This window comes from Pongo abelii, chromosome 5, assembly GCF_028885655.2.
Source record: "Pongo abelii isolate AG06213 chromosome 5, NHGRI_mPonAbe1-v2.0_pri, whole genome shotgun sequence".
Classification (NCBI taxonomy): Eukaryota; Metazoa; Chordata; class Mammalia; order Primates; family Hominidae; genus Pongo; species Pongo abelii.
The window spans coordinates 28,745,152-28,771,011 of record NC_071990.2 but is presented as its reverse complement, the minus strand read 5'-3'; the positions used below and the strand labels follow the sequence as shown (position 1 = coordinate 28,771,011).

Below are 25,860 nucleotides of genomic sequence, written 5' to 3'. Positions count from 1 at the left end.
AATCAGTCTAAACTTTATAGATTTCTTTTTAAAACATATTTATTACAAGTCCCGAAGAGGGCTTTATTTTTCCTTTTCAACATCCTGCTTTTTAGCTTCCTTGGCTCTTTTTGCCCATATGCCAAAGAGCCGAGCATTGGCGCCAAGCATTGGCACCGGCCATGCGGAGACTAGCGAAAGCTTTCTGAAATTCCTCTACTTCTCAAGTGATGACTCGGGCTTTCTCCTTATAGACATTCTTGATGGGCATGACCGGTCCTGTCAGCTGGGTGGCCAATTTCTGTTCTTCAGCAGAACTGTCTCCCCTCTTGGGGGCCGAGGGCTTCCTGGGGAAGAGGATGAGTTTGGAGCAATACTCATTCAGACGCTGCACGTTGGCCTGCAGGGACTCGGTGGACTTGTTCCTGCCTCCTCGGATCCACAGAGATGCCAGTGGTCCGGGCCACCTTATTGTGAATGCCCGCCACCCTGAGCTCCAGGCTGAGGCCTATACCGGCGCGCACTTTGATGTGATACCGCACAGCGGGGCACAGCACGAAGGGCCGGGTGGGGTCCCGACTCTGGGCGCGGGGCGATGCAGCGCCCTTTGGCTTGCCGGGCCTTGATTCTGCAAATCTTCCGGGCCGGCTGGTTGAACCACGTGGCCACACGCTGCTGCCAGTCTTTGTGGAAGTGGGGCTTCAACATCATGCCATTCCTGCTGGGCGCCATGGCTGCCTACGGCCCTCCTACAAAGGAAACACTATAGATTTCTGTAGCAGTGTTACATAGTAAGGTTTTATGGCGAGTTTTGTAGCATAGATCATATTACCTTAGGACTGATGGTAAAGTTTTAGTCTAAGGAAAGCTCTGAAAAATTTGAAAATGTGTAACCACCCAATGAGTTCAGCTTGCCCACTGCCTAGACAGAACCATTTATCAAGACAGGGGCATGCAGAGCAGGATGTGTGGGAGACCCGTTTTATTATTACTCAAATCAGTCTCCCCAAGTGGTTTGGAGTTTTTAAGGATAATTTGGTGGGTAGGGGACCAGTCAGTTGGGAAAGTTGATTAGTCGGGTCAGAGATGAAATCAGAGGGAGTCGAAGCTGTCCTCTTGTGTTGGCTCAATTTCTGGATGGGGGCCACAAGACCAGATGAGCCAGTTTATCGTTATGGGTGGTGCCAGCTGATCCATAGAGTACAGGGGCTGCAAAATATCTCAAGCACTGATCTTCGGTTTTACAATAGTGATGTTATCCCGAGGAGCAATTTGTGGAGGTTTAGAATCTTGCAGCCTCCAGCTGCATGACTCCTAAACCATAATTTATAATCTTGTGGCTAATTTGTTAGTCCTGCGAAAGCAGGCTAGTCCCCAGGCAGGAAGTGGCTTTGTTTTGGAAAGGGCTGCTATTGTCTTTGTTTCAAAGCTAAACTATAAACTAAGTTCCTCCCAAAGTTAGGTCAGCCTACAACCAGGAATGAACAAAGACAGCTTGGAGGTTAGAAGCAAGATGGAATTGGTTAGGTTAGATCTTTCACTGTCTCAGTTGTAATTTTGCGATGGTGTTTTCAAATGTTGATTTAAAGAAGACCATAAATATGTGTTGCTTTCTCAGATTTTGAGAATAAGGACAAAAAGTGTATGTTTTAATGGAAGAATCTTAAGAATTTCACTATTGAAGTGGATTTCTCTGTCCATTAACAGTGCTAAATGTTTTGTATTTCCCAGGTGGGAAAACAAAATCTGCAAGGTTTGAATGATACTTGTTATTAGGTTTTGGTAACAGCTGTTGTACTATTCCCATTGCAATGCTCAATAGCCACACGTGGCATGTCATACCTACCAGTTGGACAGCACAGATATAGAACATTTTCATCATTGTAAAAAGCCCTATTTGACAACACTAACTTAAAGTATTAATCTTTTAGAAGAGAAAGCTTCAGTCCAACCCAAAATTACACAATTTTACTTTTGAAAATATTGTTGAAACACGTTCAATTTTTTAAAATTTTGGAAAACTGAACAAAATCCATTTGTAAATGCCCAAATGGTACTGGAGGTGAAAAACTGAAGCCTTGCTGTATTTTGTTTTTTGGAGGGTTATGATCAACACAAAAGAGAAGATTCAGCCACCCATAGAGCTTCTTGAGAAAAATTTTCTAACAATAATTTTGAAAATTTGGAGTGAATTTGTTCTTGCCATTGTTTATGGGTGCTTTCATGTGCTAGGCACATCAAAGTTCTGGAGAATGACTTAGGCACAACCAAATGGCTATCTTGGGAAGACCAAAGTCCTTTGCCATATATGAGAGTTTTGAGATGGCCAATACCTTTCTGTATGGTAGATTCTTGTTTTTGAATATGCCCTCTGGGTTTTCAAAACACAAACTGTTTTTACAATACCTATAGTAGTTATCTAGGGAATATTCTTTAGCTTCAAAAGTTCTATCTTTAGAATGGGCTTCAATATTCATAACAGTTATTTTCCTCTAATCATTAACATTTTCCTATGTTCTATTGTGCTCATGGCAGTTTAAAATACCTTATAATAGCATATAATATGTATGAACAACCTGAAAATACATGTATATGAACAACCTGAAGCCACATGTACTCTCAGTATACAGGTTAATTCTTAAACCTTCAAACAAGGTGTCGTGCTCAAATTGGAACTACATTTGTGCTTCACACAAAGACCTTTCCGTCAATGACTGACTACATGTACGACCATGGTTTTGTAAGACTATAATACCATATTTTTACTGTATCTTTCCTGTGTTTAAGTACACAAATCTGTGTGTTCCACTGCCCTATTCAGTATTCAATACGGTAACATGCTGTAGTGGTTTGTAGCCTAGCAGCAATGGGGTACACCGTATAACCTAGGTGTGGAGTAGGCTATACCATCTAGGTTTGTTTTAAATACTCTAAAATGTTTGCACAGTGATCAAATGGCCTAATGACTAATTTTTCAGATCATATCCATGAGGTTGATCTGGGCATGACTGTATTAGTCCAGTCATCTGAGTAGATGTTGGCAAAAGGATAGTTTCCGTTACAGAAAATTAAGAAGTTATGGCATATCCAGTAGAAGAGCATACCTTGAATTTGTTTTATTTTTAATTTTTAAAGTTTTAGAGCAGTTTTATAAGATCACATAAGTTCATTTACCATATTCTACCACCATAACTTGATGTAAGCCTGAATGAACATTTTATAAGCTCAGCCTTACTGTATACTAAGTTCAAGCTTACATCAAGTTACGGTGATAGTATATGGTAAGAAGTTTTGCCCTGAAAGTCCTTATTTTAAAATATGTATAGTTAAACTGACACATAACAAAGCATGTGAGACAAAAGAAAAGAGACAGCCAGATGGATTTTAGTGAGTTTGAGCTGCCATCCTCTGACTTGCACGCAAGGCCAAAGATGTACTAATCCAACAAGTGCTGCTAAAGGTTTAGGGGAAATAACATTGCTTTTTTATTTCATTTTCCCCCAACAGTTCATTCCATTAATCGTGCTAGGAGGTTTTGACATAAGAATAGGAACACTTTTCTTGGGTTTTGAAGGGCCTTGTATAGTCAAGCAAAGAAGAGCATTGTACAGTCATACAAAGTCTACAGTATGAGGGTGTAGCACAGATATAAGGTACTGGATTATGTATCTTTTTTTTTTTTTTTTTTGAGATGGAGTTTCACTCTTGTTGTCCAGGCTGGAGTGCAAGGTCGCGATCTCAGCTCACTGTAACCTCCGCCTCCCGGGTTCAAGCAATACTCCTGCCTCAGCCTCCCAAGTAGCTGGGATTACAGGCATGCGCCACCATGCCTGGCTAATTTTATATTTTTAGTAGAGACGTAGTTTCTCCATGTTGGTCAGGCTTGTTTCAAACTCCCGACCTCAGGTGATCCGCCTGCCTCAGCCTCCCAAGTGCTGGGATTACAGGACTGAGCCACCACGCCCGGCCATCTGTATTTTTAAAAAATATATTTGTGTGTAAATGTCTGTTATTTTAAAAATCTTGGTGCTATTTAATACTCTGGTTAACTCTTTGGAAGAAAATGGCTAGGTTTGAGCCTGACCTTATTGGTGTAGGCTCACTCACACCTTCAGAATATTGGCATTGATAAAAAATTCAGCTGAATTAAATTTAAAGGAGTTTAATTGAGCAATGAACGGTTTGCAAATCGGGCAGCCCCCAGAATCACAACACATTCAGAGACTCAGCGCAGCCACGTGGTGGAAGATGATTTATAGACCCCCCCTAAAAAAAAAGGCCGAGCGTAGTGGCCCGCGCCTGTAATCCCAGCACTTTGGGAGGCCGAGGCGTGTGGCTCACGAGGTCAGGAGTTCAAGACAAGCCTGACCAACATGGTGAAACCCCGTCTCTACTAAAAATAAAAAAAATTAGCCGGCTGTGGTGGCATGCTCCTGTAATCCCAGCTACTCAGGAGGCTGAGCCAGGAGAATTGCTTGAACCCGGGAGGCAGAGGTTTCAGTAAGCCAAGATCGAGCCACTGCACTCCAGCCTGGGCAACAGAGCAAAACAGCAAAACTTCTCAAAAAAAAAAAAGAATGACATGGAAATTGGAAGTGAGGTACGGAATGGCCGGATGGGTTACAGCTCGGTTTTTGCCTTATTTGAACACAGTTTGGACACTCAGCAGTGTATGAATGGTTGAATTACAGCCACTGGGATTGGCCAAGACTCAGTTATTGTTATAGGCACATATTCCTAAGTTAGGTTTTCAATCTTGTCTACCCATTAAACTAGGTTGCAATTCCTCCACAAGGACCCAAATATAGAAGTATGGAATCTTTCTCAGGCCGTATTTAGTTTGCTTTAACAGCATTATCCACAGATTATGGTGCAGTGGATTCAGCTGATATTCAGGGGTGCTGACTAGTTTTCAATTAAGACAAGTGAAGAGAGACAGAACTCTGTTCCAGATAGTGGATGTCTAGGTAATTCAGATAATCCCCCTGGTAAAGACAATAATAAAGCCGGATGATATATAAAAATAATTATTAAAGCATTAAAAATATAATAAACTAGTAATCAATTACCTGCTGAGTTTCAGTAAAAGAAACAAACCCAGAGAAGTGAATCCAGCAGTTGGGACCCCTTTTGCCCTGGCAACATTTGTAATCTGGATGTAGAGGCCAAGAGACTTATCTATGTTTCTGATAGCCTCATAGGGTTAGAGGAACAAAAACAGAAACCTAGGGCTGCCCAAAGTGGCGACATTGGTGATCATGCACTCCCCCGATGCTGCTTTCTAGGAGTAAAGGGGGACTGTAAGTAAACGTGCTCACCCATAAACTGCAGTTTGGCTTACCATCATCTGGGTAGCCCATAAGACCCCAAACCTTGACACTGGTTTAAGGTGGGCTGTATTTCAGCACATCTAGGTTTCTGAAGATGCAAAGGAAAATCCTCTCTGAAGGAATAAAACTTTAACCTAGACTTCACATTATTTCTAGAAATATTTTTTTCAAATACAAAACCCAGCATACAAATATGTGCATACACAGGAACAAACAAGTGTCCGTGAAAATCAACAGAAACAACAGACACAAGAAAAGAGGAAGAAAGAGAAAAAGAAATGACAGATACCAGAAATAGAATCTACTAAACTTCAGATTTGGAAATTATCAGACAAGGGTGTAACAAAAGTGCTTACTATATTCAGAGAAACAACAGCTAATCTAAAAAATTTAAGGAGCAAATTGAAAAATATAAAAACTGACAAAGTAGATCTAAAAAACCAAAATTTATTTGTAATTGAAATATAACCAAAATTTAAGAACTTGAAGGGTATATTAACAACAAACTTAACACAACTGAAAAGAGTATTAGTGAAGTGGAAAATAATTTAGAAGAAATTATTCAGAACAGGCTGGGCGTGGTGGCTCACGTCTGTAAACCCAGCACTTTGGGAGGCTGAGGCGGGTGGTTCACGAGGTCAGGAGATCGAGACCACCCTGATAACTCGGTGAAACCCCATCTCTACTAAAAATATAAAAAATTAGCCAGGTGTAGTAGCAGGCACCTGTAGTCCCAGCTACTTGGGAGGCTGAGGCAGGAAAATGGCATGAACCCAGGAGGCGGAGCTTGCAGTGAGCCGAGATCGCACCATTTTACTCCAGCCTGGGCAACAGCGAGACTCTGTCTCAAAAAAAAAAAAATTATTCAGAACAAAGTATAGAGATACAAAATAATGGTATTAATAGAAGAGAGGATAAGGAGATCTACTATATATTTAATTAGAATCTTTAATTGATGAAAGACAATAGAGCAGAGGCAATATTTGAATAAATAATAACTGAGATATATAAGACATGGAGAAATGCCACCTACATTCCCTCTCAAAGAAGGACTCATTTGCCTTAGTTGTTTGGAGTGCTGCCAGTGTTCTAGGGTTTATCTCAGGTGCAGAGAGTTGATTCTCCCAAAAGCACACCCTTCCTGGGATGATGCACCTTCAACAATTGATTTCAGTGGAGTAAAAAGATTTGTTGTTTTGGCACCACAGGAGTATAGGCCATATGTAATCCAGTGCTCCCTGTGGTGTTGGTTGAGACTTTGGCAGGTCTGCATCTCAGCTTAACTCACTTTTCCTGTTTGACAGCCTCATTCACAGTGCTCAGACCATGGAAGTATTTTGTGTTAGAAAAAGGACAGTTGGCTGGGCATGGTGGCTCATGCCTGTAATCCCAGCACTTTGGGAGGCCGAGGTGGGAGGATCACTTGAGGTCAGGAGTTTGAGACCAGCCTGGCCAATATGGCAAAACCCCTTCTCTACTAAAAATACAAAAAATTAGCCAGGCGTAGTGACAGGCACCTGTAATCCCAGCTACTTGGGAGTCTGAGACAGGATAATCACTGGAACCTGGGAGGTGGAGGTTGCAGTGAGCTGAGATTGCGCTATTGCAATCCAGCCTGGGTGACAGAGCAAGCCTCCATCTCAAAAAAAAAAAAAAAAAAAAGGGCAATTGTCAAAAGTAAGAAGCTATAGTAGGGGGTCAGAACTATAAATAAATACTATCAGGGCTCAGGTCTAAGGGGGGAAATATTTTATTCTCTTATTTTTTGTACTTTAAGTTCTAGGGTACATGTGCACAATGTGCAGGTTTGTTACATATGTATACACGTGCCATGTTGGTGCCCTGCACCCATTAACTTGTCATTTACATTAGGTATTTCTCCTAATGCTATCCCTCCCCGCTAATCCACCCCACGACAGGCCCTGGTGTGTGATGTTCCCCTTCCTGTGTCCAAGTGTTCTCATTGTTCAATTCCCCCCTATGAGTGAGAACATGCAGTGTTTGGTTTTCTGTCCTTGTTATAGTTTGCTAAGAATGATGGTTTCCAGCTTCATCCATGCCCCTACAAAGGACATGAACTCATCCTTTTTTATGGCTGCATAGTATTCCATGGTGTGTATGTGCCACATTTTCCTAATCCAGTCTATCATTGATGGACATTTGGGTTGGTTCCATGTCTTTGCTATTGTGAATAGTGCTGCAATAAACATATGTGTGCATGTGTCTTCATAGCAGCATGATTTATAATCCTTTGGGTATATACCCAGTAATGGGATTCCTGAGTCAAATGGTATTTCTAGTTATAGATCCTTGAGGAATCATCACACTGTCTTCCACAACGGCTGAACTAGTTTACATTCCCACCAACAGTGTAAAAGCATTCCTATTTCTCCACATCCTCTCCAGCACCTGTTGTTTCCTGACTTTTTAATGATCACCATTCTAACTGGTGTGAGATGGTATCTCATTGTGGTTTTGATTTGCATTTCTCTGATGACCAGTGATGATAAGCATTTTTTCATGTGTCTTTTGGCTGCATAAATGTCTTCTTTTGAGAAGTGTCTGTTCATATCCTTTGCCCACTTTTTGATGGGGTTGTTTGATTTTTTCTTGTAAATTTGTTTAAGTTCTTTGTAGATTCTGGATATTAGCTCTTTGTCAGATGGGTAGAGTGCAAAAATTTTCTCTCATTCTGTAGGTTGCTTGTTCACTCTGATGGTAGTTTCTTTTGCTGTGCAGAAGCTCTTTAGTTTAATAAGATCCCATTTGTCTATTTTGGCTTTTGTTGCCATTGCTTTTGGTGTTTTAGTCATGAAGTCCTTGTCCATACCTATGCCCTGAATGGTATTGCCTAGGTTTTCTTCTAGGGTTTTTGTGGTTTTAGGTCTAACATTTAAGTCTTTAATCCATCTTGAATTAATTTTTGTATAAGGTTTAAGGAAGGGATCCAGTTTCGGCTTTCTACATATGGCTAGCCAGTTTTCTCAGCACCATTTATTAAATAGGGAATCCTTTCCCCATTTCTTGTTTTTGTCAGGTTTGTCAAAGGTCAAATGGTTGTAGATGTGTGGTATTATTTCTGAGGGCTCTGTTCTGTTCCATTGGTCTATATATCTATTTTGGTACCAGTACCATGCTGTTTTGGTTACTGTAGCCACATAGAATAGTTTGAAGTCAGGTAGCGTGATGCCTCCAGCTTTCTTGTTTTTGCTTAGGATTGTCTTAGCAATGCAGGCCCTTTTTTGGTTCCATATGAACTTTAAAGTAGTCTTTTCCAATTCTGTGAAGAAAGTCATTGGTAGCTTGATGGAGATGGCATTGAATCTGTAAATTACCTTGGGCAGTAGGGCCATTTTCATGATATTGATTCTTCCTATCCATGAGCATGGAATGTTCTTCCATTTGTTTGTGTCCTCTTTTATTTTGTTGAGCAGTGGTTTGTAGTTCTCCTTGAAGAGGTTCTTCACATCCCTTGTAAGTTGGATTCCTAGGTATTTTATTCTCTTTGTAGCAATTGTGAATGGGAGTTCCCTCATGATTTGGCTCTCTGTTTGTCTGTTATTGGTGTATAGGAATGCTTGTGATTTTTGCACATTGATTTTGTATCCTGAGACTTTGCTGAACTTGCTTATCAGCTTAAGGAGATTTTGGACTGAGACGATGGGGTTTTCTAAATATACAATCATGTCATCTGCAAACAGGGACAATTTGACTTCCTCTTTTCCTAATTGAATACCCTTTATTTCTTTTCTTGCCTGATTGCCCTGGCCAGAACTTCCAACACTATGTTGAATAGAAGTGGTGAGAGAGGGCATCCCTGTCTTGTGCCAGTTTTCAAAGGGAATGCTTCCAGTTTTTGCCCATTCAATATGATACCGGCTGTGGGTTTGGCACAAATAGCTCTTATTATTTTGAGATACGTCCCATCAATACCTAGTTTATTGAGAGTTTTCAGCATGAAGGGCTGTTGAATTTTGTTGAAGACCTTTTCTGCATTTGTTGGGATAATCACGTGGTTTTTGGCTTTGGTTCTGTTTATGTTATGGATTACATTTATTGATTTGCGTATGTTGAACCAGCCTTGCATCCCAGGGATGAGGCCAACTTGTTCTTGGTGGATAAGCTTTTTGATGTGCTGCTCGATTTGGTTTGCCTGTATTTTATTGAGGATTTTCGCATCGATGTTCATCAGGGATATTGGTCTAAAATTCTCTTTTTTTGTCATGTCTCTGCCAGGCTTTGGTATCAGGATGATGCTTGCCTCATAAAATGAGTTAGGGATGGGTCCCTCTTTTTCTGTTGTTCGGAATAGTTTCAGAAGAAATCGGACCAGCTCCTCTTTGTACCTCTGGTAGAATTCTGCTGTGAATCCGTCTGGTCCTGGACTTTTTTTGGTTGGTAGGCTATTAATTATTGCCTCAATTTCAGAGCCTGTTACTGGTCTATTCAGGGATTCAACTTCTTCCTAGTTTAGTCTTAGGAGGGTGTATGTGTCCAGGAATTTATCCATTTCTTCTAGATTTTCTAGTTTATTTGCATAGAGGTGTTTATAGTATTCTCTGATGGTAGTTTGTATTTCTGTGGGATCGGTGGTGATATCCCCTTTATCATTTTTCATTGCATCTGTTTGATTAGTCTCTATTTTCTTCTTTATTAGTCTTGCTAGCAGTCTATCAATTTTGTTGATCTTTTCAAAAAGCCGGCTCCTGGATTCATTGATTTTTTTGAAGGGTTTTTGTGTTTCTATCTCCGTTCTGCTCTGATCTTAGTTGTGTCTTGCCTTCTGCTAGCTTTTGAATGTGATTGCTCTTGCTTCTCTAGTTCTTTTAATTGTGATGTTAGGACGTCGATTTTAGATCTTTCCTGCTTTCTCTTATGGGCATTTAGTGCTATAAATTTCCCTCTACACACTGCTTTAAATGTGTCCCAGAGATTCTGGTATGTTGTGTCTTTGTTCTCATTGGTTTCAAAGAACATCTTTATTTCTGCCTTCATTTTGTTATTTACCCAGTAGTCATTCGGGAGCAAGTTGTTCAGTTTCCATGTACTTGTGCGGTTTTGAATGAGTTTCTTAATCCTGAGTTCCAATTTGATTGCACTGTGGACTGAGAGACAGTTTGTTGTGATTTCTGTTCTTTTACATTTGCTGAGGAGTGCTTTACTTCCAACTTTGTGGTCAATTTTGGAATAGGTGTGATGTGGCGCTGAGAAGAATGTATATTCTGTTTATTTGTGGTGGAGAGTTCTGTAGATGCCTATTAGGTCCGCTTGGTCCAGAGCTGAGTTCAAGTCCTGGATATCCTTGTTAACCTTCTGTCTCGTTGATCTGTCTAATATTGACAGTGGGGTGTTAAAGTCTCCCATTATTATTGTGTGAGAGTCTAAGTCTCTTTGTAGGTCTCTAAGGACTTGCTTTATGAATCTGGGTGCTCCTGTATTGGGTGCATATATATTCAGGATAGTTAGCTCTTCTTGTTGAATTGATCCCTTTACCATTATGTAATGGCCTTCTTTGTCTCTTTTGATCTTTGTTGGTTTAAAGTCTGTTTTATCAAAGACTAGGATTGCAACTCCTGCTTTTTTTTGCTTTATATTTGCTTGGTAGATCTTCCTCCATCCCTTTATTTTGAGCCTGTGTGGCTCTGCATGTGAGATCGGTCTCCTGAATACAGCACACTTGTTGGGTCTTGACTCTTTATCCAATTTGCCAGTCTGTGTCTTTTAATTGGGGCATTTAGCCCATTTACATTTAAGGTTAATATTGTTATGTGTGAATTTGATCCTGTCATGATGTTAGCTGGTTATTTTGCCCATTAGTTGATGCAGTTTCTTCCTAGCATCGATGGTCTTTACAATTTGGCATGTTTTTGCAGTGGCTGGTACCAGTTGTTCCTTTCCATGTTTAGTGCTTCCTTCAGGAGCTCTTGTAAGGCAGGCCTGGTGGTGACAAAATCTCTCAGCATTTGCTTGTCTGTAAAGGATTTTATTTCTTCTTCACTTATGAAGCTTAGTTTGGCAGGATATGAAATTCTAGGTTGAAAATTCTTTTCTTTAAGAATGTTGAATATTGGCCCCCACTCTCTTCTGGCTTGTAGAGTTTCTGCCAAGAGATCTGCTGTTAATCTGATGGGCTTCCCTTTGCGGGTAACCCGACCTTTCTCTCTGGCTGCCCTTAACATTTTTTCCTCATTTCAACCTTGGTGAATCTGACAATTATGTGTCTTGGGGTTGTTCTTCTCGAGGAGTATCTTTGTGGTGTTCTCTGTATTTCCTGAATTTGAATGTTAGCCTGCCTTACTAGGTTGGGGAAGTTCTCCTGGATAATATCCTGCAGAGTGTTTTCCAACTTGGTTCCATTCTCTCCGTCAGTGTCAGGTGCACCAATCAGACGTAGATTTGGTCTTTTCACATAGTCCCACATTTCTTGGAGGCTTTGTTTGTTTCTTTTTAGCCTTTTTTCTTTTATTTATTTATTTATTTATTTTTTGAGACACAGTCTTGCTGTGTCACCCAGGCTGGAGTGCAGTGGTGTGATCTTGGCTCACTGCAAGCTCCGCCTCCCAGGTTCACACCATTCTGCTGCCTCAGCCTCCCAAGTAGCTGGGACTGCAGGCACCCGCCACCATGCCCAGCTAACGTTCTGTATTTTTAGTAGAGACGGGGTTTCACCTGTTAGCCCGGATGGTCTCGATCTCCTGACCTCGTGATCCGCCCGCCTGGGCCTCCCAAAGTGCTGGGATTACAGGCGTGAGCCACCGCGCCCAGCCTCTTTTTACCCTTTTTTCTCTAAATTCTCTTCTCGCTTCATTTCATTAATTTGATCTTCAATCACTGATACCCTTTCTTCCACTTGATGGAATCGGCTACTGAAGCTTGTACATGTGTCACATAGTTCTCGTGCCATGATTTTCAACTCCATCAGGTCCTTTGAGGTCTTCTCTACACTGTTTATTCTAGTTAGCCATTTGTCTAATCTTTTTTGAAGGTTTTTAGCTTCCTTATGATGGGTTCAAACCGCCTCCTTTAGCTCAGAGAAGTTTGTTATTACTGACCTTCTGAAGCCTACTTCTGTCAGTTCGTCAAAGTCGTTCTCCATCCAGGTTTGTTCCATTGCTGGCGAGGAGCTGCGATCCTTTGGAGGAGAAGAGGTGCTCTGGTGTTTAGAATTTTGAGCTTTTCTGCTCTGGTTTCTCTCCATCTTTGTGGTTTTATTTGCCTTTGGTCTTTGATGATGGTGACCTACAGATGGGGTTTTGGTGTGGATGTCCTTTTTGTTGATGTTGATGCTATTTCTTTCTGTTTGTTAGTTTTCCTGCTAACTGTCAGGTCTCTCAGCTGCAGGTCTGTTGGAGTTTGCTAGAGGTCCACTCCAGACCCTGTTTGCCTGGGTATCACCAGCGGAGGCTGCAGAACAGCAGATACTGCAGAACAGCAAATATTACTGCCTGATCCTTCCTCTGGAAGCTTCGTCTCAGAGGGGTACCTGGCTGTATGAGGTGTCAGTCGGCCCCTACTGGGAGGTGTCTCCCAGTTAGGCTACACAGGGGTCAGGGACCCACTTGAAGAGGCAGTCTGTCCCTTCTTAGAGCTCAAACTCCATGCTGGGAGAACCACTGCTCTCTTCAGAGCTGTCAGACAGCGACGTTTAAGTCTGCAGAAGTTTCTGCTGCCTTTTGTTCAGCTATGCCCTGCCCCCCAGAGGTGGAGTCTACAAAGGCAGGCACGCCTCCTTGAGCTGTGGTGGGCTCCACCCAGTATGAGCTTCTGGGCCACTTTCTTTACCTACTCAAGCCTCAGCAATGGCAGACCCCCTCCCCCAGCCAGGCTGCCACCTCGCTGTTCGATCTCGGACTGCTGCTGTAGCAGTGAGCAAGGCTCTGTCGGCATAGGACCCACTGAGCCAGGCTCGGGGTATAATCTCCTGGTGTGCCATTTGCTAAGACCGTTGGAAAAGTGCAGTATTAGGGCAGGAGTATCCCGATTTTCCAGGTACAGTCTGTCACAGTTTCCCTTGGCTAGGAAAGGGAAATCCCCCGACCCTTGCGCTTCCAGGTGAGGCGATGCTCCGCCCTGCTTCAGCTCACCCTCCATGGGCTGTACCCATTGTCCAACCAGTCCCAGTGAGATGAACCAGTTACCTCAGTTGGAAATGCAGAAATCACCCATCTTCTGCGGCGATCACGCTGAGAACTGCAGACCTGAGCTGTTCCTATTCAGCCATCTTGTTTTCATTCTATTTTATTCTCTTCTAACGGGGGATTTCTTTCTTTTTTTTTTTTTTTTTTGAGATGCAGTCTCACTCTGTCCCCCAGGCTGGAGTGCAGTGGCACAACCTCGGCTCCTGGGCTCAAGTGATTCTTCTGCCTCAGCTTCCCAAGTAGTTGGGACTACAGGTGGGTACCACCATGCCTAGCTAATTTTTGTATTTTTAGTAGAGCCAGGGTTTCACCATGTTGGCCAGGCTGGTCTCAAACTCCTGACCTCGTGATCCACACACCTTGGTCTCTGAAAGTGCTGGGATTACAGGTGTGAGCCACCACGCCCCACAGTAATGTTTCCATTTCAGTTCTGATTTTAGTAACCTGAATCATCCCTCCCTTATCTTGGTCAATCTAGTTTAGGGTTTGACAATTTTATTTACCTTTTTAAGAAATAAATATTTTATTTATTTATTGTTTTTCTATTTCATTAGTTTCCACTCTAATCTTTATTTCTTTCCTTCCTCTTGCTTTAGCTTTAGTTTGTTCGTCTTTTTCCAGTGTCTTACAATGTAAGGGCTATTGATTTGAGATCTTTTGTCTTTCCTAACATAAACATTTCCAGCTATAAATTTACTTCTTAGCACTGTTTTAGCTGTATCCAGTACATTTTGATAGGTTGTGCTGTTGTGCACTCTTTTTTTTTTTTTTGAGAACTAGTCTCACTCTGTCACCCAGGCTGGAGTGCAGTGGCACATTCTCAGCTCACTGCAACCTCACCTTCACAGGTTCAAACGATTCTCATGCCTCAGCCTCCCCAGTAGCTGGGATTACAGACATGTGCCACCACACCTAGCTAATTTTTTATATTTTCTTGTAGAGACAGGGTTTTGCTATGTTGACTAGGCTGGCCTCCAACTCCTAGCCTCAAGTGATTCGCCTGCCTTGGCCTCCCAAAGTGCTGGGATTACAGGCATGAGCCACCACACCTGACTGAACTTTTTTATTTATCTGAACGTATTTAAATTGTTTTAAATCAAAGTAAAACACGTAACGTTAAATTTATCATCTTAACCATTTTTAAGTGTACAGTTTAGTAGTATTAAGTATATTCACATTGTTATGCAACAGATCTCTGGAACACTTTCATCTTTCAACACTGAAACTCTATGCCCAACAAACACTAATTCTCCTCTCCCTTCCAGCCAGTCCTTGGCAACCACCTTTCTACTTTCTGTTTCTATAAATTGTGTCTACTTTAGATACTTCTTATTAGTGGAATCATACAGTGTCTGTTCTTTTGTGACTGGCTTACTTCCCTTGCCATAATGTCCTCAAGATTTATCTATTATTGCAGTATGTGATAGGATTTCCTTCTTTTTTAAGGCTATGTAATATTTTTCCGTTGTATGTATATACCTCATTTTGTATATCCATTCATCTGTCAATTGACATTTGTTTTCCTTTTACCTCTTGGCTAGTGTGAATAATGCTACAGATATCTCTTTAGGATCCTACTTTTAATGCTTTTGAATTCTTTTGAAACCCCTGCAGAAGTAGGATTGCTGGATTATATGGGAATCATAATTTTAATTTTGTGAAGAAACCCTGTGTTGGGAAAACTCTCACCAGCCATTTTCCTCTAGTCTCACACCACAATAATCATCAACATAGAAGACTACTGTGGCCAAATGTGTGAAGGTTTTTCCCCACACATCAAGCAGCAGACACCAGCTAGGTGTCCTCCAATTCAGTTCTGACACTGTCTACCTGAAGGTAATGTCAGTTCCTACAGGTTGGGGGCTCAGTCCCCAAGACTTCCCCCTATAGCCTCAGATACCAGTTGCAAGTCTGGGTCTCTGGGACTTCTTGACTGACTGGTTTCAATTTGGGGTTCCTACAACCTCCTCTTTGGGTTAAGTTAATTTGCTGGAGTGGCTCACAGAACTCAGGGAAAATTTACATTTACCAGTTTATTATAAAGGACACAGATTAATAGACTGGTAGGGCAAGGTATGGTGGAAGGGGTATGGAGCTTCCATGCCCTCCCTGGGCATGCCACCTTCCAGCAACCTCCACGGGTTCAGCTATCTGGAGGCCTTTGAACCCAGTCTTCTTGGGTTTTTATGGAAACATTCCTTCCTCCAAGGTATGAGACTGACCCTCCCAGGGGAGGAGGGTCTTAAGACCCATAATGAAAAAGATGGGGTAATATTAGAGTTCTGCATTGGGGCAGGTGAAAGGAAGGCAGGAGGTAGATTCTGTTCCTTGAGGCCTGCCCCTGAGGCCTAACACACACAACATTGTAACAAAAGACTGTAACAAGGGAGATGGAAGTTATGAACCAGTAACTGTGGATGAAAACCTATAACTTGTATATATACATGTATATATATATGTATATAGACCACGAACTCCACACTGTTTTTCATAATGGCTGCACCATTTTACATTTCTGCCAACAGTGCACACATTTCCAATTTCTGCATATCCTCTCCAACACTTGTTATTTTCTATTCTTTTCATAGGGCCATCCTAACAGATGTGAGATTATATTTCATTATGATTTTGATTTGTATTTCTCTAATGATTAGTAATGTTGAGCATTTTTTCATATGCTTATTGGCTATTTGTATGTCTTTTTTCAAGAAATGTTTATTAAAGTCTGTTGCCCATTTTAAAATCAGGTTATTTGTTTTTTGTTGTTGTTGAGTTGTAGAAGTTCCTTATATACGCTGGATATTAACCCTTTATCAGTTGCAAACATTTTCCTCCTATTCTATAGGTTGTGTTTTCACTTTTTGGATTGTTTCCTTTGATGTGCGGAAGTTTTTAAGTTTGGTGTGGTCCCATTTGTCTATTTTTGCTTTTGTTGTCTGTGTTCTTCGTGGCCTCTCCAAGAAATCACTGTCAAATCCAATGTCCAGAAGCTTTTCCTCCATGTTTTCTTCGAGGAGTTGTATAGTTTTTGGTCTTATGTTTAGGTCTTTAACCCATTTTGAATTTTTTTTTGTATATGTATAAAGATAAGGTCCAATTCATTATTTTGCATGTAGATAATCACTTTTTCCAATACTGTTTATTGAAGGATCTGTCCTTTCTCCACTGTGTAGTCTTGGCATCATTGTCAAAATTATTCATCCATATATGCAAGGATTTATTTCTGGGCTCTCTGTTCCATTAGTCTATATACTTGTCTTTATGTCAGTAATACAACCATCTTTTTTTTTTCAGACGGAGTCTTGCTCTGTCACCTGTCACCCAGGCTAGAGTGCATTGGCACGATCTCGGCTCACTGCAACCTCTGCCTGCCGGGTTCAAGCAATTCTCCTGCCTCAGCCTCCCGAGTAGCTGGGACTACAGGCACGTGCCACCATGCCTAGCTAATCTTTTGTATTTTTAGTAGAGACGGGGTTTTACCATGCTGGCCAGGCTGGCCTTGAACTCCTGACCTTGTCATCCACCCACCTTGGCCTCCCAAAGTGCTGGGATTACAGGCATGAGCCACCGCGCCTGGCCCCTACAACCATCTTGATTAGCGTTGCTTTGTAGTATGGTTCAAAATCAGGAAGAATGAGTTCTACAACTTTGTTCTTTTTCAAGATTGTTTTGGCTATTCAGGTTCCCTGGAGATTCCATATGAGTCTTAGGATGATTTTTTTTCTATATTTTCCTATTTCTGCAAAATTGCCATTGAGTTTTTAATAAGAATGCTATTGAATCTGTAGATGACATTGGATAATATGTACTTATTCACAGTATTAAAGTCTTCCACTCCACAAGCACAGGATGCCTTTCCATTTATTTGTATCTTGTCTGATTTCTTTTAGCAATGTTTTGTAGTTTTTCCTGCACAAGTCTTTTACCTCCTTGGTTCAGTTTATGCCTAAATATTTTATTCTTTTTGGTGCTATAGTAAATGGGATTGTTTTCTTAATTTTCTTTTCAGGTTGGTCATTGCTAGTTTGTAGAAATGCAACTGATTTTTGTATGTTCATTTTATACCCTGCTACTTTTCTAAAGTTGTTTATTAGTTGTAACAGGTTTTTTTTGTGTGTGTGGGAAGGTCTTCAGGGTTTCCACATATAAGATCATGTCATCTGTAAACAGATAATTTTAGTTTTCTTTTCCAATTTGGATGACTTTTGTTTCTTTCTTTCGTTCTTTCCTTCCTTTTCTTTTCTTTCAAGACGGGGTCTGGCTCTGTCCCCATGCTGGAGTACAATGGTGTGATCTCAGCTCATCGCCACCTCCGCCTCCTGGGTTCAAGTGAACCCTGCCTCAGCCTCCCAAGTAGCTGGGATTACAGGTGCATGCCATCATGCCCGGCTAGTTTTTGTAGTTTTTTGTGGTTATGGGGTTTCACCATGTTGCCTAGGCTGGTCTTGAACACCTGGGCTCAAGCAATGCACCCTCTCGGCCTCCCAAAGTGCTGGGATTACAGGCTGTAGCCAGCGCACTGGGGCTCTGTTTCTTGTCTAATTGCTCTGAGTAGGACTTCTAGTGCTATATTGAACAGTAGTGGTGAGAGTAAGCATCCTTGCCTTGTTCTAGATCTTAGAGGAAAAGCTTAAGGCCACCGAATATATTACCTGTGGGCTTTTCATGTATGGCTTTTATTAAGTTGAGGTAGTTGAGGTAGTTTCATTCTATTCTAGTTTGCTGAGTGCTTTTTTCTTTTCTTTTTTTTTTTTTTTGAGTCGGAGTTTTGCTCCATCGCCCAGGCTAGAGTGCAGTGGCGCGATCTCGGCTCACTGCAAGGTCCGCCTCCCGGGTTCACGCCATTCTCCTGCCTCAGCCTCCCGACTAGCTGGGACTACAGGCACCCGCCACCACGCCCGGCTAATTTTTTTCATTTTTTTTAGTAGAGACGGGGTTTCACCGTGTTAGCCAGGATGGTCTCGATCTCTTGACCTCGTGATCCGCCCGCCTCGGCCTCCCAAAGTGCTGGGATTACAGGCGTGAGCCATCATGCCCAGCCACTGAGTGGTTTTTTCATAAAAGTGTGTTGAATTTTGTTGAATCCTTTCTGTATCTCAATTGAGATGATATGTGATTATTGCCATTCATTTTATTAATATGGAGTATTGTATAACCCTGGATATTTCGCTCCCAAGAGTGCTAATCCTCTGACATTAGTCTTTGTGGTAATGCAGTTTTGGGTATGCCCCCAGTCACCCTGGGAGGACAGTGGTGCTGGCAATGTTTTTTTTCACTCTTTTTCTGACCACACCCTACTGTTATGTTTCAGTTATTGCTGACCAGTTGTTGTATTGTTTTCAGCAATGCCCTGAGGTATAAATTCCTCTATGAACAAATCCAATCAAAATGTAGCTCCTTAAATGGAATAGTTTCTGATGTAAGTATTTGATATTTGTCCTGATCCCAAAAGGGTTCCTCCTAACTGTCTTATTTCCTGATCCTCTCCTGCATACTAGCCAGACTACAGTTTAAGATCTATCTTTCTTAGATTCACAGATTTCCTCCCAATTACCTTTCATCAAAATCTCCACCATTCTTGAGAATGCCCTTAGCTTTCAACTTCTCTATTCTCTGTTACAAATTAAATCAGTTATTTTGGGAAAGGATTGGAAGCTATCTACTTTTTGGCTCATTTTTTCTTCTTCTTCTCCTCCGCCTCCGCCTCCGCCTCCGCCCCCGCCCCCGCCCCCGCCCCCGCCCCCGCCTCCTCCGCCTCCTCCGCCTCCTCCTCCGCCTCCTCCGCCTCCTCCGCCTCCTCCTCCTCCGCCTCCTCCGCCTCCTCCTCCTCCTCCTCCGCCTCCTTTTCTTTTCTTCTTCTTCTTCCTCTTCCTCTTCCTTCTTTCTTCTTCTTCGTTCTTCTTCTTTCTTCTCTTTTTTTTTTTTTTTTTTTTTGAGATGGTGTCTTGCTCTGTCGCCCAGGCTGGAGTGCAGTGGTGCAATCTCAGCTCACTGCAACCTCCACCTCCTGGGTTCAAGCGATTCTCCTGCCTCAGCCTCCATAGTAGCTGGAACTACAGGCGCACACCACCACGCCCAGCTATTTTTTTTTTTGTATTTTTAGTAGAGATGGGTTTTCGCCATGTTGGCCAGGCTGGTCTCAAACTCCTGACCTCAGGTGATCTGCCCACCTTGGCCTCCCAAAGTGCTGGGATTACAGACATGAGCCACCATGCCCGGCTGGCTCACTTCTTTCTATAGGAAAAGTCTCTGAGCTAGGACTCTGGAGCTAGAGGTGGTAACAATTGCATGTTTCTCTTTGTGGAAGAAATGTTCTAGATGATGAACACTCAGTGGATGGAGTGCAGTAGTCTGAAATCCTCTTGGCTTGTATTTCCTGTTTTGAAGCCACTGCCTCACAAGCCGCAGTTAAGAGCTATTAGCACCTTAGTATTCTCAGTGTGCCATGCTCAAGGTAGAGTATTAACTATGTAGGGATGGCGGAAAAGTTTCCTCTCTGCCCACTGAAATTTGCTGAAAATGAAGTGACAAAGGCAGATTAATAAAAGAAAAAGACATACAAAATTTATTTAACACACATAAGCATGGGATAATTGTAGGAGAGTGATTACCCAGTGTCCCAGTGAAGTTCAAATACATATATGCCCTTCTTCATAGGGGAAGGAGAGAAATGAAGCTGATGATTTCGTATTCCTTTTTACAGTGACATTATATTGATGTACCACAGTTTTCTCAAATTGACCCTTTTGTCAGACATTTGGATTGATTCCTTTTTTTTTTTTGAGATGGAGTCTCGCTCTGTCTTCCAGGCTAGACTGCAGTGGCATGATCTTGGCCCCAGCCTCCCTAGTAGCTGGGGCTACAGGCATGTGCCACCATGCCCGGCTAATTTTTTGTATTTTAATAGAGACAGGGTTTCATCGTGTTAGCCAGGATGGTCTCGATCTCCTGACCTGGTGATCCACCTGCCTCAGCCTCCCAAAGTGCTAGGATTACAGGCGTGAGCCACCGCACCCGGCCTGGATTGTTTCCTTCTTTTGCTTTACAAATAGAGTTGTGATGAATAGTCATGCATCTATTTTCCTTTTTATTTATTTAGTAGTTATTATTATTATTATTATTATTATTATTTGAGATGGAGTTTTACTATGTCACCTAGGCTGGAGTGCTGTGGTGCCATCTTGGCTCACTGCAACCTCTGCCTCCTGGGATTCAAGCAATTCTCCTGCCTCAGCCTCTTGAGGAGCTGCAATTACAAGCGCCCGCCACCACACCTGACTACTTTTGTATTTTTAGTAGAGGCAGGGTTTCACCGTGTTGACCAGGCTGGTCTCAAACTTTTGGCCTCAAGTGATTTGCCAGCCTCGGCCATCCAAAGTGTTGAGATTACAGGCGTAAGCCACTGTGCCTGGTCCTTTTTATTTTGATAGTATATATTAGGGATAGCTTTGTAGAAGTGGTATTTGTGGGTTAAAGGGTAAATAATTATACATTTTTTCTAGATACTGCAAATTTTCTGCCCTTGGAATTACACCATTTTCCATTCCCACCAGTACTCTAAGAAAAGACTAATTTCTCGGCAACCTTGACAACAAGGTATGCTATCCAATCTAATTTAGTATGTATTTCACTTATTATGAGTAAAGTCAGGGTATTTGGGGTATCCATCACTTTGAGTATTTATCATTTCTATGTGTTGGTTTCAGGTTATCTCTTCTAGCTACTTTGAAATATACAATACATTGTTGCTAACTATAGTCACCCTACTCTACTATCAACATTAGAGGCTGGCTGTGGTGGCAGGCACCTGTAATCCCAGCTGCTCAGGAGACTGAGGCAGGAGAATCACTTGAACCTGGGAGGTGGAGGTTGCAGTGAGCTGGGATGGTGCCACTGCACTCCAGCCTGGGCAAGAGAGCCAGACTCCAACTCAAAAAAAAAAAAAAAAAAAAAAGAACCTATACCTTCTATCTAATTATGTGTTTGTACGCATTGACCAACCTCTCTTTGTACGCAGCTCCAACGCACACACCCTTCCCTGACCCTGGTATCTATGATTCTACTCTCTACCTCCATGAGATCAACTTTTTAAACTCCCACATATGACTGAAAAGATGTGAAATTTGTCTTTCTGTCTCTCGCTTATTTTATTTAACATAATGACCTCCAGTTCCAATTACAATGGATTATATTAATATCTTTCCTAATAATGAGTGATCTTTACACTCCTGGAATAAACCCTACTTGGACATCCTGTATTATTGTTTTAAATGTGCTATTGGATTCTGTTTGCTATTAATTTTATTTAAGATTTAGGCATTACATTTCATATATTTCATATGTGAAATTGACCTGTAGTTTTCATTTTTAGTGCAAACTGAAATGTTTGTGATCAATGTTATACTAACTTTATAAAGTGCTAGTTTCTATGCTTCAAATAATTTAAGTAGCATCATGATTTTTTGATATTTGACAGTTTGGTAGAATTTCTTTGTGAAAATATTTGAGCTTGGTGCCCTTTTTATTGAGTATACCTGTTAAACTATTTTTCTTAACTGGTGTGTTTAGACTTTCTGTCTCTACAAGGGTTAGTTTGAGTATGCTGCATTTGTCTACAAAATCCACTAAGTTTGCCAGTTATTTGCTAGTTGTGTTATGTTATCTCTGATGATTTCAAAAAAGGTCTTCTGTGTTGATGATTATTTCCTCCAGTTCTAATTTTGTGTATTTGCGCTTATTTTCTCTTTGTCGGGTAGAGGTTTGTCTATTTTGTTGACTTTCAAATATCCAGATTTTTTTATCTTTATTAGTTATACTTTGTTTCTAACTCATTCTCTGAATTTGTCCTTATAACCCTTCCTTCCTCATTCTTTTGGTTTATTTTGTTGTTCATTTATTAGCATCTTGAGCTGTGTTTGATCATTTGTTATTTTTTGTTGTTATCGGTATAGGTATGTGAGGAAATAAATTTCCTTCTGATAAATGCTTAGCTCTATCTCACAGATTCTATGTCACATTTGCACTTTTGTCCTTTTCAAGAAATTATGTAATTAAAATTTGTATTTCCTTCTTGACTCGAGTTGTATTATAGCATGCTTTAAAATTTTCAGATGGAAGTGACTTTTATTTTTTATTTTATCAATTTCTAGTTTTATTGCATGATGGTCAGAGAATGATGTTTGTGTTATTTCTATACTTTGGAACTTACTGACGTTTTCTTCTATGGTCCGTTTTCATGAATGTTTCACAGGTACTACAAAAGCATGTGGTGCGGAGAGAGGTATACCGGACCCAAACTCTCTCACCACACTCTTCCCCGTTCCTTGATTATTTCCGGTAAAGCTCCTGAATCCACATTTTTATGGAAAAAAAAAACAAACAAAAAAACCACTTTATTCTTCTTGAATGCGACCCTCTGCAAACTGTTTTTTTTTTTTTAAATAAAGTATTCAAGTATGATTGACGTCCCTTTAATCTCAGATGGGCTGATAATAGGATTGGATGATTCTATTATTCACCACATCCCCTTATCTTGTCTTTCTGCCCATTTAAGCTCCTCTCCCAGTGTTGGCTGAGACCCTGTGGGTTCCTTGGGCTGGGAGGCAGAAGCCCAGAGCTCGGAGGATGAGGTTGGTGAGCCAGACGCGGCACACGGAGGGCTTGATGAATCGTTCATGCGCGTGTTGAGTGTATACCGCCCTCGTATGGTTTTCTGCCGAATCGGGACCGGACCGGGAGCGGATTCTGCCCGAAAGGGGGCGGGATCTGGCGCGTGCTCCTCTTCCTCGCTCTGCAGTCCTCGCCTCGCTGGGCTCAGCACCCCGGCCGCCGGCAGGACGGAGGCTCGGGTCCGAAGCAGTGGCTGCACCGACACGAACCCGTCTGCGTTTGTCCACCTGTCTTCCCTCGCCATCTGCATCTAATATGGTCTCTAAATGCCTCGCTTTGTACTTTGTGGCTTTCTGGCAGCCCTTTAAAGCAGCGGAGAAAAAGGAGAGAGTCAAGACACGGGAGAAAATGTTTCATCCCGGGTTCTTCTAGTGGTGCCCGGGAAGTGACTCCGGACTGACGAGCAGAAAAATCCCAGGGCCATCAATAGAGGGCCTTCGGTGTAGAATGCTCAGCTGTCAGCAAAGAGGGACGCAAAACCTAAATTTAAGATATAAGAAATAACTAAATAAAATAGACCTTGGCTTGTTACAACTAACTTCAGAAACCTAGCAAAAGGGTCAGGTTCTGATCTTGAATATATTCTCGAGAGAAGTGTTCCGGCACGGGGGTGTAGCTCAGTGGTAGAGCGCGTGCTTAGCATGCACGAGGCCCCGGGTTCAATCCCCGGCACCTCCATTTCTTTTGCTTTTAATTTTTTTCCCATTGCTTTATTTTCCTTGCTTAAACAGAAAGTAACCCTATTTCACAACGGTTTTGCCATTAATATTAGTGCTGTTCCATTTCTACTCCTCAGCCTTGACACAACTCAGGGGGGCTGCCTAAGCAAAAGGTGGAAAAGATGGAGCTGGAAGACAAAGACGGTTCCGGATTCCAAAACTTCAATGGCGTCGCCAAATTGACGAGCTCATTAACCTTTGGAGTATTATTATTTAAAAAGTAGGAAATAAAAGATAAATGTAGAAATATTTAATAAAAGAAAAACGTAAGCTCTCAGACAATTTTCTTTATTACTTTTTTTTTTGAGACGGAGTCTCGCTCTGTCGCCCAGTGGCATGATCTTGGCTCACTGCAAGCTCCGCCTCCCGGGTTTACGCCATTCTCCTGGCTCAGCCTCCCGAGTAGCTGGGACTACAGGCGCCCGCCACCACGTCCGGCTAATTTTTTCTATTTTTTGGTAGAGACGGGGTTTCACCGTGTTAGCCAGGATGGTCTCGATCTCCTGACCTCGTGATCCGCCCGCCTCGGCCTCCCAAAGTGCTGGGATTACAGGCGTGAGCCACCGCTCCCGGCCGATTTCCTTTATTTTTTTTCTGGTCCTTGTTTAGCCATGATCCATCGCAGGCTGAGCCCTGATAAACGCAAAGCCTTCCAAACTGGGAAATTGAGAAAGTTATTTTCATCAATAATTGTAGAGGCGTCACACTTCTGCCAAATAGCTCCATTGGGAAGCATGCTCTGCTGAAGATCTCAAAGTTCACGGACTAATTTCCACTTTTACTCTGGCTTCACTCCTGCCGGATAATTTGACTTCTCTTAGATGACGTTACAGAAGTAATTTTACCTAAGACAGGTGCGCCCTCTATCGTAAGGATATTTTTCAGACTCTTGGTCCACACAAGAGTTGGTGGCACCGGAGAGCTTGTTAGAAGAGCGAAATCTCAGCTTCACCTCAGACGTACTGAACCAGAAGTAGCAGTTTAACAGGATCCACGAGAGATCCTTTTTGCACATTTAAGAAGCAATATGACATGCTTTGACGTAGTAAGGGTGTATAGTATAAATACACGGCTGTGTTTTTTCCCCCAATTTTCTATTCTAACATAGAAAACATAATTGCAAAAAATATATATTTCTATTGTTGAATCATTTTTGTGTTCTAATTGACTCTTCCTTCCCTCTCTGGTAATATTGTATTTATTAATATTTTTTGAACCACTATTCATGATTGAATGTGATGTGAAGTTTTCATTTTCTTCTTTCTTGAGACGGAGTCTCACTCTGTCGTCCAGGTTGGAGTGCAGTGGCGCGATCTCGGCTCACTGCAACCTCCACCTCCCGGGTTCAAGCGATTCTCCTGCCTCAGCATCCCGAGTAACTGGGACAACAGGTGCGCGCCACCGCGCCCGGCTAATTTTTTATATTTTTAGTAGGGACGGGGTTTCACCATATTGGCCAGGCTGGTCTCAAACTCCTGACCTCATGATCCGCCCGCCTCGCAAAGTGCTGGGATTACAGGCATGAGCCACCACGCCGGTCTTCATTTTCTTTTTCGCAAGTTTTGCAATAAAGGTTGTGCTAACTTCTAATGTAAACTGGGAAGTTTGTATCCTTGCTCTGAAACATTTTAAATAGGATAAGACCTTGTAATCATTCCAGAATACGCAGCCCTCTTCTCATCAGCTACCACCAAATCTTCAGGAACTTTTATATTAACACCACTTTGTATTCTAAGCCATGTGATAGATTTTAAAGATCCAAAGCCCTTTGCTAACCCTAATGAAAGTGTGAGCTGAAGGATATCGCAAGAATTGGGAAATCCTCAGTTTCCGATATAATATCAGGCCACCTCTCTCCCTGTGAAGTGATTAGGAAATTGTCAATGGAGAAAATAAGTTGCAAAAGTCATTCTTTCTCAGATTAAGATGTCTTGGGTTTCAGTTTACTTCTTTAAAGAAAGATTCAGAGCTAGTACTGAGGACCCAGACTTTCTTGATGTGGGAAATAGATAATTTTCTGTTCTG

At 41.8% G+C, this 25,860-nt stretch overlaps 1 long non-coding RNA gene, 1 other non-coding gene and 1 pseudogene across 2 annotated transcripts in view; 2 read left to right on the top strand and 1 right to left on the bottom strand.

Moving 5' to 3' along the window:
- The window catches only part of LOC129059908 (uncharacterized), a 29,590-nt gene extending 4,677 nt beyond the window's left edge, over nucleotides 1-24,913 (top strand). Inside the window, exon 3 of the long non-coding RNA XR_008526090.2 lies at nucleotides 23,913-24,913. This is a non-coding gene — a long non-coding RNA (uncharacterized LOC129059908). The remainder of the gene's footprint in view (nucleotides 1-23,912) is intronic.
- On the bottom strand, nucleotides 64-711 carry LOC100443737 (large ribosomal subunit protein eL13-like; annotated as a pseudogene).
- On the top strand, nucleotides 23,723-23,794 carry TRNAA-AGC (transfer RNA alanine (anticodon AGC)). The gene has a single exon. It is a non-coding gene; the product is annotated as a tRNA-Ala (tRNA).
- Nucleotides 24,914-25,860: the final 947 nt, after the last annotated feature.